The sequence below is a fragment of the Mytilus californianus genome, unplaced genomic scaffold, assembly GCF_021869535.1.
Source record: "Mytilus californianus isolate M0D057914Y unplaced genomic scaffold, xbMytCali1.0.p SCAF_14, whole genome shotgun sequence".
Classification (NCBI taxonomy): domain Eukaryota; kingdom Metazoa; phylum Mollusca; class Bivalvia; order Mytilida; family Mytilidae; genus Mytilus; species Mytilus californianus.
In genome coordinates, this window is record NW_026262626.1 from 40527132 (window position 1) to 40540190 (window position 13059).

The following is a 13059-nucleotide window of genomic DNA, read 5'->3' on the forward strand; positions in this document are numbered from 1 at the left end:
TCCATTAGAGCTATTTTCCTAACACTTGTAGTTTAAAGGTTTGGTTGGCCTGCTTGCTTTGTTTGTATAAACGTTTGCTCAATCTTAATTACCATGCTTAGGCAACATTAACAAAATCAAGGCCAACCACACCTTTTAACTACAAGCATTAGGAAATTAGCTCTAATGACGTTTAATTAATTAGTACGCGATGTAGATTTAGACCGAAACAGAAACTTTTCCGGTGACGTGGATTGGCTTAACTGTCCAAGATATATGTATTTAATGATGACGTGTTATAGGAAAGAATAAATTGTATCCTACAAATAGATCAGGACAAATTATTTGAGAAAATAGAATTGACTATATTAGCAATAAATACCATGTTTAAGGAATTCATTGATATATTACCTCAGACTTTCACTCACGAAGTATGCATATATACTAGTAATCAATCCTTCTGACTTCATAAATTTTGTTAGAGAGTCGACTGAATTAAGACTTTATATAATGAAAATTATTTAATTTCCTTCTGTGAAAATGAAAGTCTAGTATCATTATTCGACCGTAAACATGAATCGCATAACGAAAACAGCATAGTGGAATTTGATTCAATTTGAACAAGCTGAATAACAAAACCTGTTTTAAGTTAAACAACATTAATAATTATGTTAAAAGGTACATTTGACTGCAAATGAAACTTAACTGCTACTTTTAAATCTCTTGCACGCTCTGTTCGTGATCTATTCTTAATATTTATCTATTTGTGTATCAATTTTGCACCTTGATGGCTGTAGGCGCGACGAAAACCCGTCCGCATCTCATACCTATATCATGAATTTATAAAAACAGTACACATTATATATTATTTCTTATTTTATTCAAAAATCTTGAATTTGTCGTCTGTTTATTTATCCTTCTACATCAGAAATTCATCACGGATACAGTAAAAATGACATTTCAGGATTCGCACATTAAATACACTGTGATGTGTATGTGACTTAACGTAATGTAGTTGTTTCATTACATGATGTGGTTTTGGTATTTCGTAACCCAGCAAACACACAACATTTTAAAAACATTTTTTAAATGTCATATGGACGTCTCTCACAAAATATTTCAATAAGATATCATTTAAACATAAAAAAAAATGTTTATTTTATTGTTTTTGAAATGTTTTATTTCTAACATTTAAGTAAAATGTTTTTACAACATTAACAAAATATTATTTGCTAATATCTTTTATTCATGTTCTCAAACATTGTTCTAAAATATCCCGTAGATATTTTATAATATAAAAAAATAATATTTTCTTCAATTGGTATTTTATATTTTAACAACATTTAAAGTAAATATTTTCCAAATATCCAAAAAACATTCTGCAAAAAAATGTTTTACAGAAAATATAGTTTTGCTATTTGCATAAAATGTTTTATAACGTAAAATTAAAATGTTTTACATAAAACATCTGAAAAATATCAGCTAAATGTTTTCTATAAAATATTCTGACATACACATTACTTAATAGTCTTACTGATATTTTATTCAACATTTTACGGATATAAAAATAACATTTTATTTAAACTTTATTCAAAACCCCACACACAACGTTTTGTGGAATTAGCTCGTTTTTTTTCAAGATAAGATATAGTACTACATTTCATCAATATCATGACAAGCAAGATACTATGGTTGAAATCCTTAATTGATATCTTGAAGATCCTTGAAGTCAGATTGTATTCCTTCTTATATTAAAATTCAAAAGAGTCAACATTAAATTACGCAATAATGTATTAATAAACAATCACCTTTTTTGTTTAATGTTTATTCATATCGTTCGTGTATATTTTAGAAATTAAGAAATGAAAACTGTAACTGTACTAAGTTCAATTTTCGTATCGTTTAAATGTCTTACGGAAAACCGACCTTTTCCGGAATCGACTTTTGTTTTATCACCGGAAATGATTTTGAAATATGAATTTCGAAACGAAGACAGGATGTCAACAAAGAGAGCCAAGAAAATTGTTTGTTACGCGATATATACTCACTTGGTAAGAATGATTAATCTGTTAAGATGAACTTGTGCATTCATCGTGTGTGTTCAATCATAATCGGAACCAAATTACATCTGTTTCTGGAGGTGCGGATCAAGGTTTTGAAAAAAGGGGCCCCCTGCCCAAGGCAAGCAAACGTTTAGAGTGATACTTGCAAATAGTCTATACATTTATCTTATAAGTAGCTCCATAAGGGGGTCGGGGCCCCTAAATCCGCCACTGTTCAAGCATCTTCGTACACCAATTATGAATTTGTTCATTGATATAAAAAAATTATAAGGATATGTGGCTTGTGTGTTTGATTGCCTATACACCTTATCGCTATTTGTCCGCCATTACTGGCCATGGACATCACAAAAGTTCCCATAAAATGTTGACGTCATATTAGAAAATATTTGACACCACAATTGAAAGTAATACACCTTATCGCTATTTGTCCGCCATTACTGCACATGACACAACTGTCACAAGTTTCCTTAAAATTTTGACGTCATCATAAAAAATATCTGATGCCACAATGGAAAAGTGATTGTTGTTTGACGTCAAAAGTTCAAGCAGGATAGATTCTCGGATCAAGCGGGAATAGCGATAAGGTGTATTATTGTATGACGTATGCTGACGTAAAAAGTTCAAGCGGGACAGATTTCCAAATACTGAAATAGCGATAAGGTGTATGAGACAGCTATCCACCAGAATTTAAATGACTTGGATAAAAGAAATTATAGGTCACTGTACAGCTTTCAAAACTGAGAAAACCAATGCCATATAGTCCACTTTGAAGCCTTGACAAACAAATGTTAAACTTTTCTCAACACAATTGAAACAAAACAACTAACTGCCTACATTAAATACACATTATGAAAAAATTTGACAGACTTAAACCAACAACAACTATTGCAATAAGCATGACTCAATACCTTGTTTCCGAGGCACACAAACAAGTTACAATAACACTAATATAAGCACCATTTGAATATGGAGATTTTTTTTTCTAGTAAAATCAGTGTATGTATGTATTTGCAAAACAGTAAATTAAATTTCCCTTAACAGCTTAATGAACATTACAAAGACTATGTAAGACTTCAGTACAAGCAAGATAATATAAACTGTTGCTTAAAATTATATTTATTGCTTCATACACACAATGTACATACAATGTATCTTTTATTTTTTAACAGGAGCTAAAAGAAAAGCCACAAAGGACAAATTCAATATGCAGGTTTACAATTTGGAAGTGGCGCAGGTTCTTTGGAATGTCTACAACCTTTCAGGAGAATTTTTTTTTTGAAGTAAGATTTTCATACAGAATTACTGTTATTCCATATTTAATTCAAATATTTAGCATAAACAATGCATTACATTCAAGATTAAGGGCATACAATACAGAAAAGATATCTGGATATTTGAATAAATAATTTTTTTTGTGACAAAATAGAAACAAGTTGTTTATTTAAATCAATCTTTTAGTCCAACAGTGTGCTTTCATAAACAACATATTTGCTTTCCTTTGAAGTATTTCAAATACATATAAACAACTCATTTAATGACATCTGTGTGTTTCTCGGAAGTTAAGTTATATTATTATCATCATTGTGAAAACAATGCTTAACACTTCGATAAGTTATTATGTGCCTATAGTATACTTCTAGGACTGTATCATATGCCCTTAGATACAAATGACAAGTTATAAACTATGTCACTCTACAGAGTTTAACACTTAAAACGACAATAAGATGTTTAATGACATTATGTAGCAGGGCTTTTAAAGGCCCCTACATGATACAATGCATTTAATGAATACTAAAAAAAAACAAGAAAAACAACAGCCTGATTTATACAAAACAATAAAAGAAAAAAATTATGATAGACAACAATCAACGAGTATAATGAAATAAGACTCTTGACTGGACACATATCTAGTCTAAAGTTTTTTATGTGTTTTTTTTTTAATAACTTAATGAAGTTCAGCGTGGCATATTGCTCTCTCTTAACACGGTCAGTCATTTATCGTCCCCTTCCGACAGACTATCATCGTTATTTGTTTCAAAACTTTAAAGGGGAGGGGATGTATATCCTTCAGGCAACGTGAATCGTTCTATAATAAAGGAATGTGCAAGAAGTTTATATATGAATGTAAGATTAATTTTTTTTTCAGAAGCATGGCACAGCAAGAAAAAGATATAAGACACTACAAGACATTCCAAGTGATTTTGAATAAGACAATTGATTGACTTTTTCAATGTATTCTTAAATAAATGAAATAGTTGATGTAAAATGGTGTTTTGTTCTCATCTCTTCAGCCAATTATCAATGATTATTGACTTAAGATTTAACCCTATTAGAAGTGTAGCGTTTTAGTTTAGAAAGAGAAGTTGTATTGAAAAATCTGAATTTGGGACACAAGTTTTAGTCAATGTAACTTGAACTTAAAAATGTGGATAATGTTTGCATAATGTCCAATGGCATATATGTCATGCATGTTCAGGTTGACATATGCATGATGTGTATAAGATAGGTAATAAAAGTTGAGAGTGAAAAACTAAAAATTATACCATTGTGGTTAGAATGTGGGCTTTCTTGCACTGTCTGTCGTCTGTCCACCTATATTTGTCGGATTTTGTCCAACAAATATTTTCATCACTGTTTTTCCCAAAACTGCTGATCAAGATGAGGTCATATTTAATGTTGAATGTTCTCAAATTTTTCATTACTTTAATTAGTAATGCTGATGAACAGAATGACTTCATATTTGGTAAGTGGCTTGACCATGATGAGTTGTGTCTGCCATTTTGGATGTGTCAACATTTGTAGATACTTCTTGTTTTTAGAGACTTTGAATTGTGAATTTCATATGCTTAGCAAAACAACTGATTTATTCTTGTTTGTATATAGAATTAATCACTGTGTATAAATAATTTAACTAATGATTTGTTATTTAAAAAAGCAGGAAACTCAATCAGAAGTACAGAAATTTTTATATTGATATGATCTAGATATCAACCAAAAACATCTTCTTAAAACATTTTGAAAACATTTTTTAGGCACAGTCTCACTTGCAAGAAAACATCCAAAAAACATTTCTATAACATTATTTGATGTTCATGATGTTTTTCAAACGTTCAGAAAATATTTCTAGAAAATATTTTTTAAAAGATTATCAAAATGTTTTATACGCCATTGTTTTTCACATTATCATGATATTTCTTTACAACATTTTAATTATATTATGCAAATATTTTAGAAAATATATTAGAAAACGTTTTAGCGATATATATTCTACCATACATTTAATGTTTTTCTCACGTTTTTTTTGTGATATTTTCATGACATTAGACACAACATTTTAAAAACATTTTAAAGATGTTTTTGTGTTTGCTGGGAATGATGATTTGCCAATTCTTTATATGGCTTTAGCATTACGTAATGATGTTTCAAAATTTGACGATTTTACACTACATGATGTGTTTGTTTCAGTATTTGATGTGGTCCTGTCATTCTTTGATGTGGTTTTTGAAATATATACGAAATAACAAAACCACATCATGTAATGAAACAACAACACAACGTTAAGTCACATACACATCAAGTAATGTTAAAACCACATTGCCTAATGACACAACCACATTAAATAATGGTGAAACCACATCGAGTAATGACAAAACCATATTAAGTAATGACAAAATTATATCCATTCAATACGAAATCATATCGTGTAATATGGAAATATCATTAAGTAATGACTATTCCATATTGAGTTGCATCAAAACATCATTACGTAATGTCAAAACCATATAAAGACAAAATAACATCAAGTAGTAGTAAAACAACATAACGTAATATCAGAAAAACATTCGAAAGTTTTAGCGCCAAAGTGAACCCGTTTTAAGCGCAAGTCTTTTACCCATTTTACCGAAAACTAAAATTATCAAAATACCCATATTAGCGCATAATTTTTATCCCCATTATAGGGACAGAAATAAATAATAAATAATGGGTTTTAATATAATAAAGGTAGCACTACATAAAAATATCATGTCCATTAAATATAACGCTTAAAGTCAGAAATACAATACAGTTCATAAAATTTCAGTAGGAACTATGACTTCTTTTAATTTCGAGAAAATGAGCAAAAATATACAGGGTAGGGAATAATGTGGTGCAAACGTATAAATGATAACTCTGAAAAATAAATAATTAGGTAATACACTTCTAATTTCTAAAATGAACGATGAACAGAACAAAAAAAATCATCTAATTACAGAAAAAATGATAGTAAAATCAATTACATGAGAATTTTACAGAGTAGTAATCGATTTTTAAAGACTACAGAAATAAAGGACTCGCCATATAGACCCTCAAAGTCTTCATAATGTTTCCAGTTGCTGATTTTTTATATTACCAATATACGACTGGATGTTCGTGTTTGCATGGATGTACGTTTGTGTCAGATCTACTTCGTAAATCAACTTAAGAGTATGCAGGTGCTGCTGGAATGTTGCTACATAGAAATGGAAAGTTCACAATTGGGAAGCTGACATCATCTCTTTTGTCGTAAATTTTTGTTTTCAACCGACCCTCATTGTCAATTTCTAGATGTAAGTCAAGATATGAGGCAGACTTAACTGTATCTGTTGTATCCTTTATCTCTAGTTCGATGGGATAGATGCGTTCAACATAGTCACCAAATTTTGAATTATTTAGTGAGAGAACATCATATATATAGCGGAACGTAAAGTTAAATGATATTGCTAACTTCTTATCTTTCTTCCTAAGAAGTTCCTGTGTGAAGTCAGCCTCATAATAATACAGGAACAAGTCGGCAAGAAGAGGGGCACAATTGGTTACCATTGGAATGCCGATAGTTTGTTGAAAAACACGTCTTCTAAACGTAACAAATATGTTGTCAATCAAGAAATCAAGCATCTTGAAGCATCTGTTTCAGAGAATTTTTTGTCTGAATCAGAGTGATTCATTTATCCCTCCCTATAACCTAGTGACATTCGCTTGTGAACAGTATCCGCCGTACGATAAATCGGATTGACATTCAAATAAAATAAACTTGAAAATAATTTTCCAAGTTTAAGGAGAATTCGATAGGAGTATGTTTATTCAAGGAAAGGAAGAACGAAGGAAAATGGAACAGACTGCTTCTTTTTCAAAATTTAATCCAAAATAAGAATGGAAAGAAATAATACAATACTATAAACTCTCATCCATACACAGTTATCAAAGGTGTGTTTTTGTGAACTTGAGGGGACGTCTTGAGCCTAAGTTTCAAAAAACTCAAGGGGGTTCCGAACCTAAGGTTATAAATTTGAGGATTGTTTTGCAAATACTACACTGGTCTTGTTTTATTTTAACTTCATCGAACAGGCGCAGAAGTCTCTATATAAAAGCCAATCATCTAATTCCTTTGCATTTGTGTATAATAAGGGCATAAAAGAAAAGAAAAAAATAGCCACAGGCTGGCACCAATTATCCAAATTATTAATTTTGACCTTTTTAACAGCTTTTGTGGCGTACTTCAGTCATATCTAGACAACTTTGACACTCTGTGCTAGTCATGCGATGTCAAAATTATAACAATGACAATTTAATACCAAGATATAATCATCACCTGCTAGTTAATTGTAAACGAGACAATAAGAGGTAACTTGAATATTTATACTAATCTTTCTAAAATTGATTTTAAGACTATCTCTTTTTAATTTAGTATAATCATAATTCAATAGATTGAAACTGTTATAACAGAGAGATAGTGTAACACCATTAAATAATTTGTTGATCTTAATGCTAGAAGATTGTGTATTATATAAATAACACATAGCTGAGAGGGTGATAGAGCAGATTGTTATCCCGAGAAAACATTGTCAACCGCGGCGTGTGTGTTATTTAATTTAATAGACATGTTAGAAAAGTCGATACTACTGTTGGCGCTCGTATTGGATGGAAGATGAATACAGTATGATGTGGGGTCATCTCCAAAAGTATAAATACTCTTATCATTTTTTATTACCTGTATGGCCACTGAAATAAGTTACTTATAGTGTACAAAACATAAGCAATCGAGCATTTTTAAAGCCCCAAAATTAATCATTGAATGTGAATTTTAAAATGAATTACGTGGTATATTGAAGATAATTATAACCATACATGTAATTATTTGATTAAAGAATGCAAAAAATAACAAAACAATAAGGCAAATCTTTACCTTTTGTGGAAAGGGGGTGGGGGGGTGGGGGGCATTATTTTATTTTATTTTCAGGATCAACAAATTCTTACAAAAAATAAAAGAGTTTTGTCCAGCCTTATCTCCCAATGGAAACAAACAATCGTTTTACTCTCATTCTTGAACGATAAAAAAAAATAAAACAATTTATTTTGGAAAACACAAGTCCCCTTTACACAAGATGAATGCTCGATGATTTGTTTTAAAATTCAAATTTTGGAATTTGTGGTCACTTGACTTATAACATAAACATTGTATGATAGGGTAGCATTTGTTTAATACGAAAATAACTCAGTTTGTTTCTCGACAAGTCCAGCACACAATTCTAGTTCGTTTCTTTAATGTCTCCATAAAGTTCCAAACGACCCGGAATGTCTTTAAATGTCTTATTGTGTGTTCAACATACACACGACACTCAGACATTCATTTATTTAATTTTTTACATTTCTATTTTTCTCTCGGCATTTACCGTCTTAATTGATGTCTCTTATATGGTGTAACAATTGGTGGTCAATTGACCTTTGACCTATGAACTTGAAAATGAATTGGGTTCTAGATATTCATAAGGGTTATGTATATGCCAAGTTAAGTCAACATCGAGTCTAGAGTGGTAACAAGGATATCAAATAAATTACAAGTCTAACTGTTACCTTTACCATTGACCTTGAAAATTAATAGGATTCTAGATATTCATAAGGACTAAGTATGTACAAAGTTTGGTAAAAATCCTGGAACGATATTGAATATAGAGTGCTAACAAGGGTGTTACGGATGGAAAGACGGACGGAAGGACGGACAGACGGTACCGTTACAAGATTCCCTCCAATTTTGTTGGCGAGAGAATAAAAACCAGTGGAATCGGAAATGCAGACAAATGTTATTTTACCCGATGGCAATGGGGGCACGAAGGGTCGATTGATTTACATTAATGAAAGCCCGTTATAGGGTATGAGATAGTAACTACGGGAAACAATGTCAACTGAAGCTAAGTTTGTTTTTATCTTCTATTTTTTCAATATCTTGCAAACTTTCTATTTCTTAAATCAAAATCATTATAAAGATTACATCTTATCAAAGACGCTTGATTATGATATATAGAAAAAAAATCGCGGACACCTTTTCTAGTCCTTTAACAGGTGACCTTGGGAGAAAGGGGGTGGGGGGGGGGGGTGTGGAGTTGTGTTTCTATTTGTTTTCTGAAATCTTCTGTTATATTTTTTTTATTTGCTGTGTTTACTACCAGCGTGCGCATTCAAAACTAACGACAATCACTGAATAACTGACAGGTTCATACAGAATATTGCGAGGTGAAACATGTTTGTGAGCGCTCAACCCTCTTCTTAACCTTGGACAGTGGTGTAAGTTGTTACACTATAACATAAGTACATACTGTAAAAATCAGTTGGAAATGGCTTGACTCATTATATTGGCAGGAAGCACAAAAAAACAACGAACATAAAGACAAAAGACACAAAGTACCAATATAAGAGTACTTGCAGTTACTGAACGCTAGCTCAAAGTAAATAACAACGGCTTTCGTATGTATAACTGGACCTTGAATTATTTATTAGTTGTTAATGACTTTGAGCTAGCTTTCAGTAAATGCGAGTTTTATTATCTAATAAAAAAGTGATTCAATTGTCATAGTTATTCAGTTCTATATTATCAATGCGAGATAACGGATTATCAATCCAAGATCACAGATTAGCAATTCGAGATCATAGATTGTTAATCCGAGATCACATATTAATACTCCGAGATCACGGATTATTAATCCGAGATCACGGGTTATCAATCCGTATCAATCCGAGATAACAGAATAGCAATCTGAGATCACGGATTGTCAATCCGAGATCACGGGTTAATTATTTTTGGTGCATCCCTTTATGGCTTTCGTAGTTATAGCCCTTGGTAGGTGTAAACTTCCAAAAAAAACGTGTGTGGTTTATGGTGTATGGCATATAGTGCAATGGTAGAAGGTGAATGGTGTATACGACTACATCCTTTTACCATTTATTAACAAAACGTTAAAACAAGATAAATTATTAAAAAGATTAATATCAATTGATCTAAAAATGTATATATTAAACCTTTTCTGGTTCTTTAAAAATATATGTGATCTTCTCCTGCGTACTTTAATAAATATAATTGTTTACGATTAATCTCAGCGGTATCAAACACGCCCATATAGGTAACAAAACTATTTAGTATTTGAACTTTTTGAGATGGTCCCCACATCATATTGTATTCATCTTCCATCCAACACGAGCGCCAGCAGTAGTGTCGACTTTTCTTACACGTCTATTATACTGAATGTCCTATCATTATTGCCTTTTACAGATGAATTTTACTTAAAAGTATTTTCTATGACGTCACGTACATAACAACGCATCTGGTATTAAAAAAATTAACAGAAGTGAAGCAAGACGTTTTATTTCTTTTATTTGGACAGTCAAATAATAAAATCTTAACCAAAACGTACAATTAAGCATTGTCTTTATTCACTTGATGTAAATTCAATTCATTGCCCTTTAAATTATCGATTTTTGATTGGTCTGAACGAGAGGGTGCCATTCAAAAAAAAATTCACCCGCTCAGCCATGTGATAGAGTAAATTATCACCCTCGTATTAGCCAATCAAAATATGACATTTTAAAGTGAAGTATAATAAATATTTTTATTATATGTTTCAGATGTATGTGAAGTTGGTTCGAGGTTCGTTATTCTATATTCAATAAACAAACGGCTGCTAGAAAATTTCTTATTTGAAAATGATAAAAAATTAAATGTTCCACATCAAAAACATGATAATAATAGATAATAGGAGTAAAAAGATATGTATGAAATAGTTTTATGACCCCGTCAAGCTGTTGTAAATTCTCGTTGTCCTCAAGTATAAATCCTTATGTCAATCGCACATTTGTATTTTATAGAATATAGACTTTTATCAGTCAAATCAATCAAAGATGCACTTTTATACATGATATTTCTAGAAACAAAAACAAACGATCACATAACATTTATATATATATATATATATATATATATATATATATATATATATATATATATATATATATATATATATATATATATATACATAAACATGTCTAAATTGAAAACAACGTTCAAACCTATGATTGCGTTGGATAAAAACCGCAATTTCTATACGTGTGCATGCAAAACAAATTTCTTGATAGAGGGGTCTAAATACAGCACAAACAACATTTTCCAAAAGATCAAAAAAGTGAAAAAGTATATTTTAACAAAACGCTTTGACTAACAGGTCGAACAACAGATGTTCTTAAATCCTGCTGACTGCCATTGGCGATTGCCAAATAAACGGATCACAAGATGTTACAAAATGGATCTTTTAAAATTATTAATTTAATACCAAACAGAAAACAATAAACTTGCGGAAAAGATGGTATACCGCAAACAAAAGGTGCAAAAATTAGTACACCATATCCGGATTTCGACAATTAATGTCTCTTCAGTGATGTTAGGGATCGAAACGGTATTTGGAAGGTCATATAATTTACCTCAATTTAGGATAGACTCTTGAATTTTGAAGAGTCGAAATATTAGAAATAGGATGAACGGATCATATAAACCCGAAGGTAAATATAATACTAGCCCAAACGAAAAAAATATAAACATGTCTAAATTGAAAACAACGTTCAAACCTATGATTGCGTTGGATAAAAACCGCAATTTCTATACGTGTGCATGCAACACAAATTTCTTGATAGAGGGGTCTAAATACAGCACAAACATATTTTTATTTATATATACTTATTATTGTGAAACTACCCCTTTACAACGGGGGCAAGCGCCAGCGGGGTACTGACACCTGCGTCTTAAAAAAAAACATGTCATAGTATTTACAAACAACTTTATATGATTGTAATAAAAATTGTACAAGATACTTGCAAATATTTAAGAGTCTAATAAATACGTTAACGCTAAAATAACATTATGCATTGGTTATTTCGTAAAAGTACATTACAGTAACAAATTCATATTCATAAATTATTGGAAATATTTCGTCCATAAAAGATTAAAAATGTCAACCTAAAAAACGTTCGCACACAGTTCAAGATATTAAACATTTGAAATTTTATCAAGTACAAAAGAACGTTCATCCATAACGTCTACAATGTAGACTTTCCCGATCTTATCTAAACTATTACCTAAGTCTGGAGAATACAAGTATCACAGATCACCTATCATGAACTGTATTTGTGCTAAGTGCGGTAACTCTTAAAACAGATATCCATTTTTAAACTATCTAAACATGCTTGTATGTCAGTACTTGTTCTTTTTCTGATAGCCGAGAAAGAAGTACAATATAACATAACGTGAAAGATATTCTCCGTCACATTTGAGGAACATAATTGACACTCATTGTTTGTTATCAGATTCATTCGTTGAAGAGTTGCATTTATAGGCAGACAATTCGTTCTTGCCAAAAAATTTAGCCTTGTTGAGCAGAAGTCGTCAACGTTTGAAAGATACGACTGCTTATATTTAACAACCACAAAGGATTGGTACAAGTTTAAACTACTCTTTCCTAAAATATTGGATAGGTCGTTTCGTTACCATAAAGTTTATTAAAGATATTAACGTTTATGATTCCATTTGCATAATGGTCAAGACCCGCAGTCTGTAGAATAGTTTCGATATTTTCTATATATTTCCATTCATTACATTTAACAGGTATAATTTCATTTAGGATAATTTTAGACAGCCGATTATCGGGCAGATTTTTTAATCTAGCGTAGTATGCAATTCTTT

At 31.0% G+C, this 13059-nt stretch overlaps 1 long non-coding RNA gene across 1 annotated transcript; it reads left to right on the plus strand.

The window, feature by feature from the left end:
- The first annotated feature begins 1949 nt into the window (after positions 1-1949).
- LOC127724536 (uncharacterized) lies at positions 1950-4744 on the plus strand. Its single transcript, XR_007992549.1, has 3 exons — positions 1950-2030; positions 3212-3322; positions 4189-4744. It is a non-coding gene; the product is annotated as an uncharacterized LOC127724536 (long non-coding RNA).
- Positions 4745-13059: the final 8315 nt, after the last annotated feature.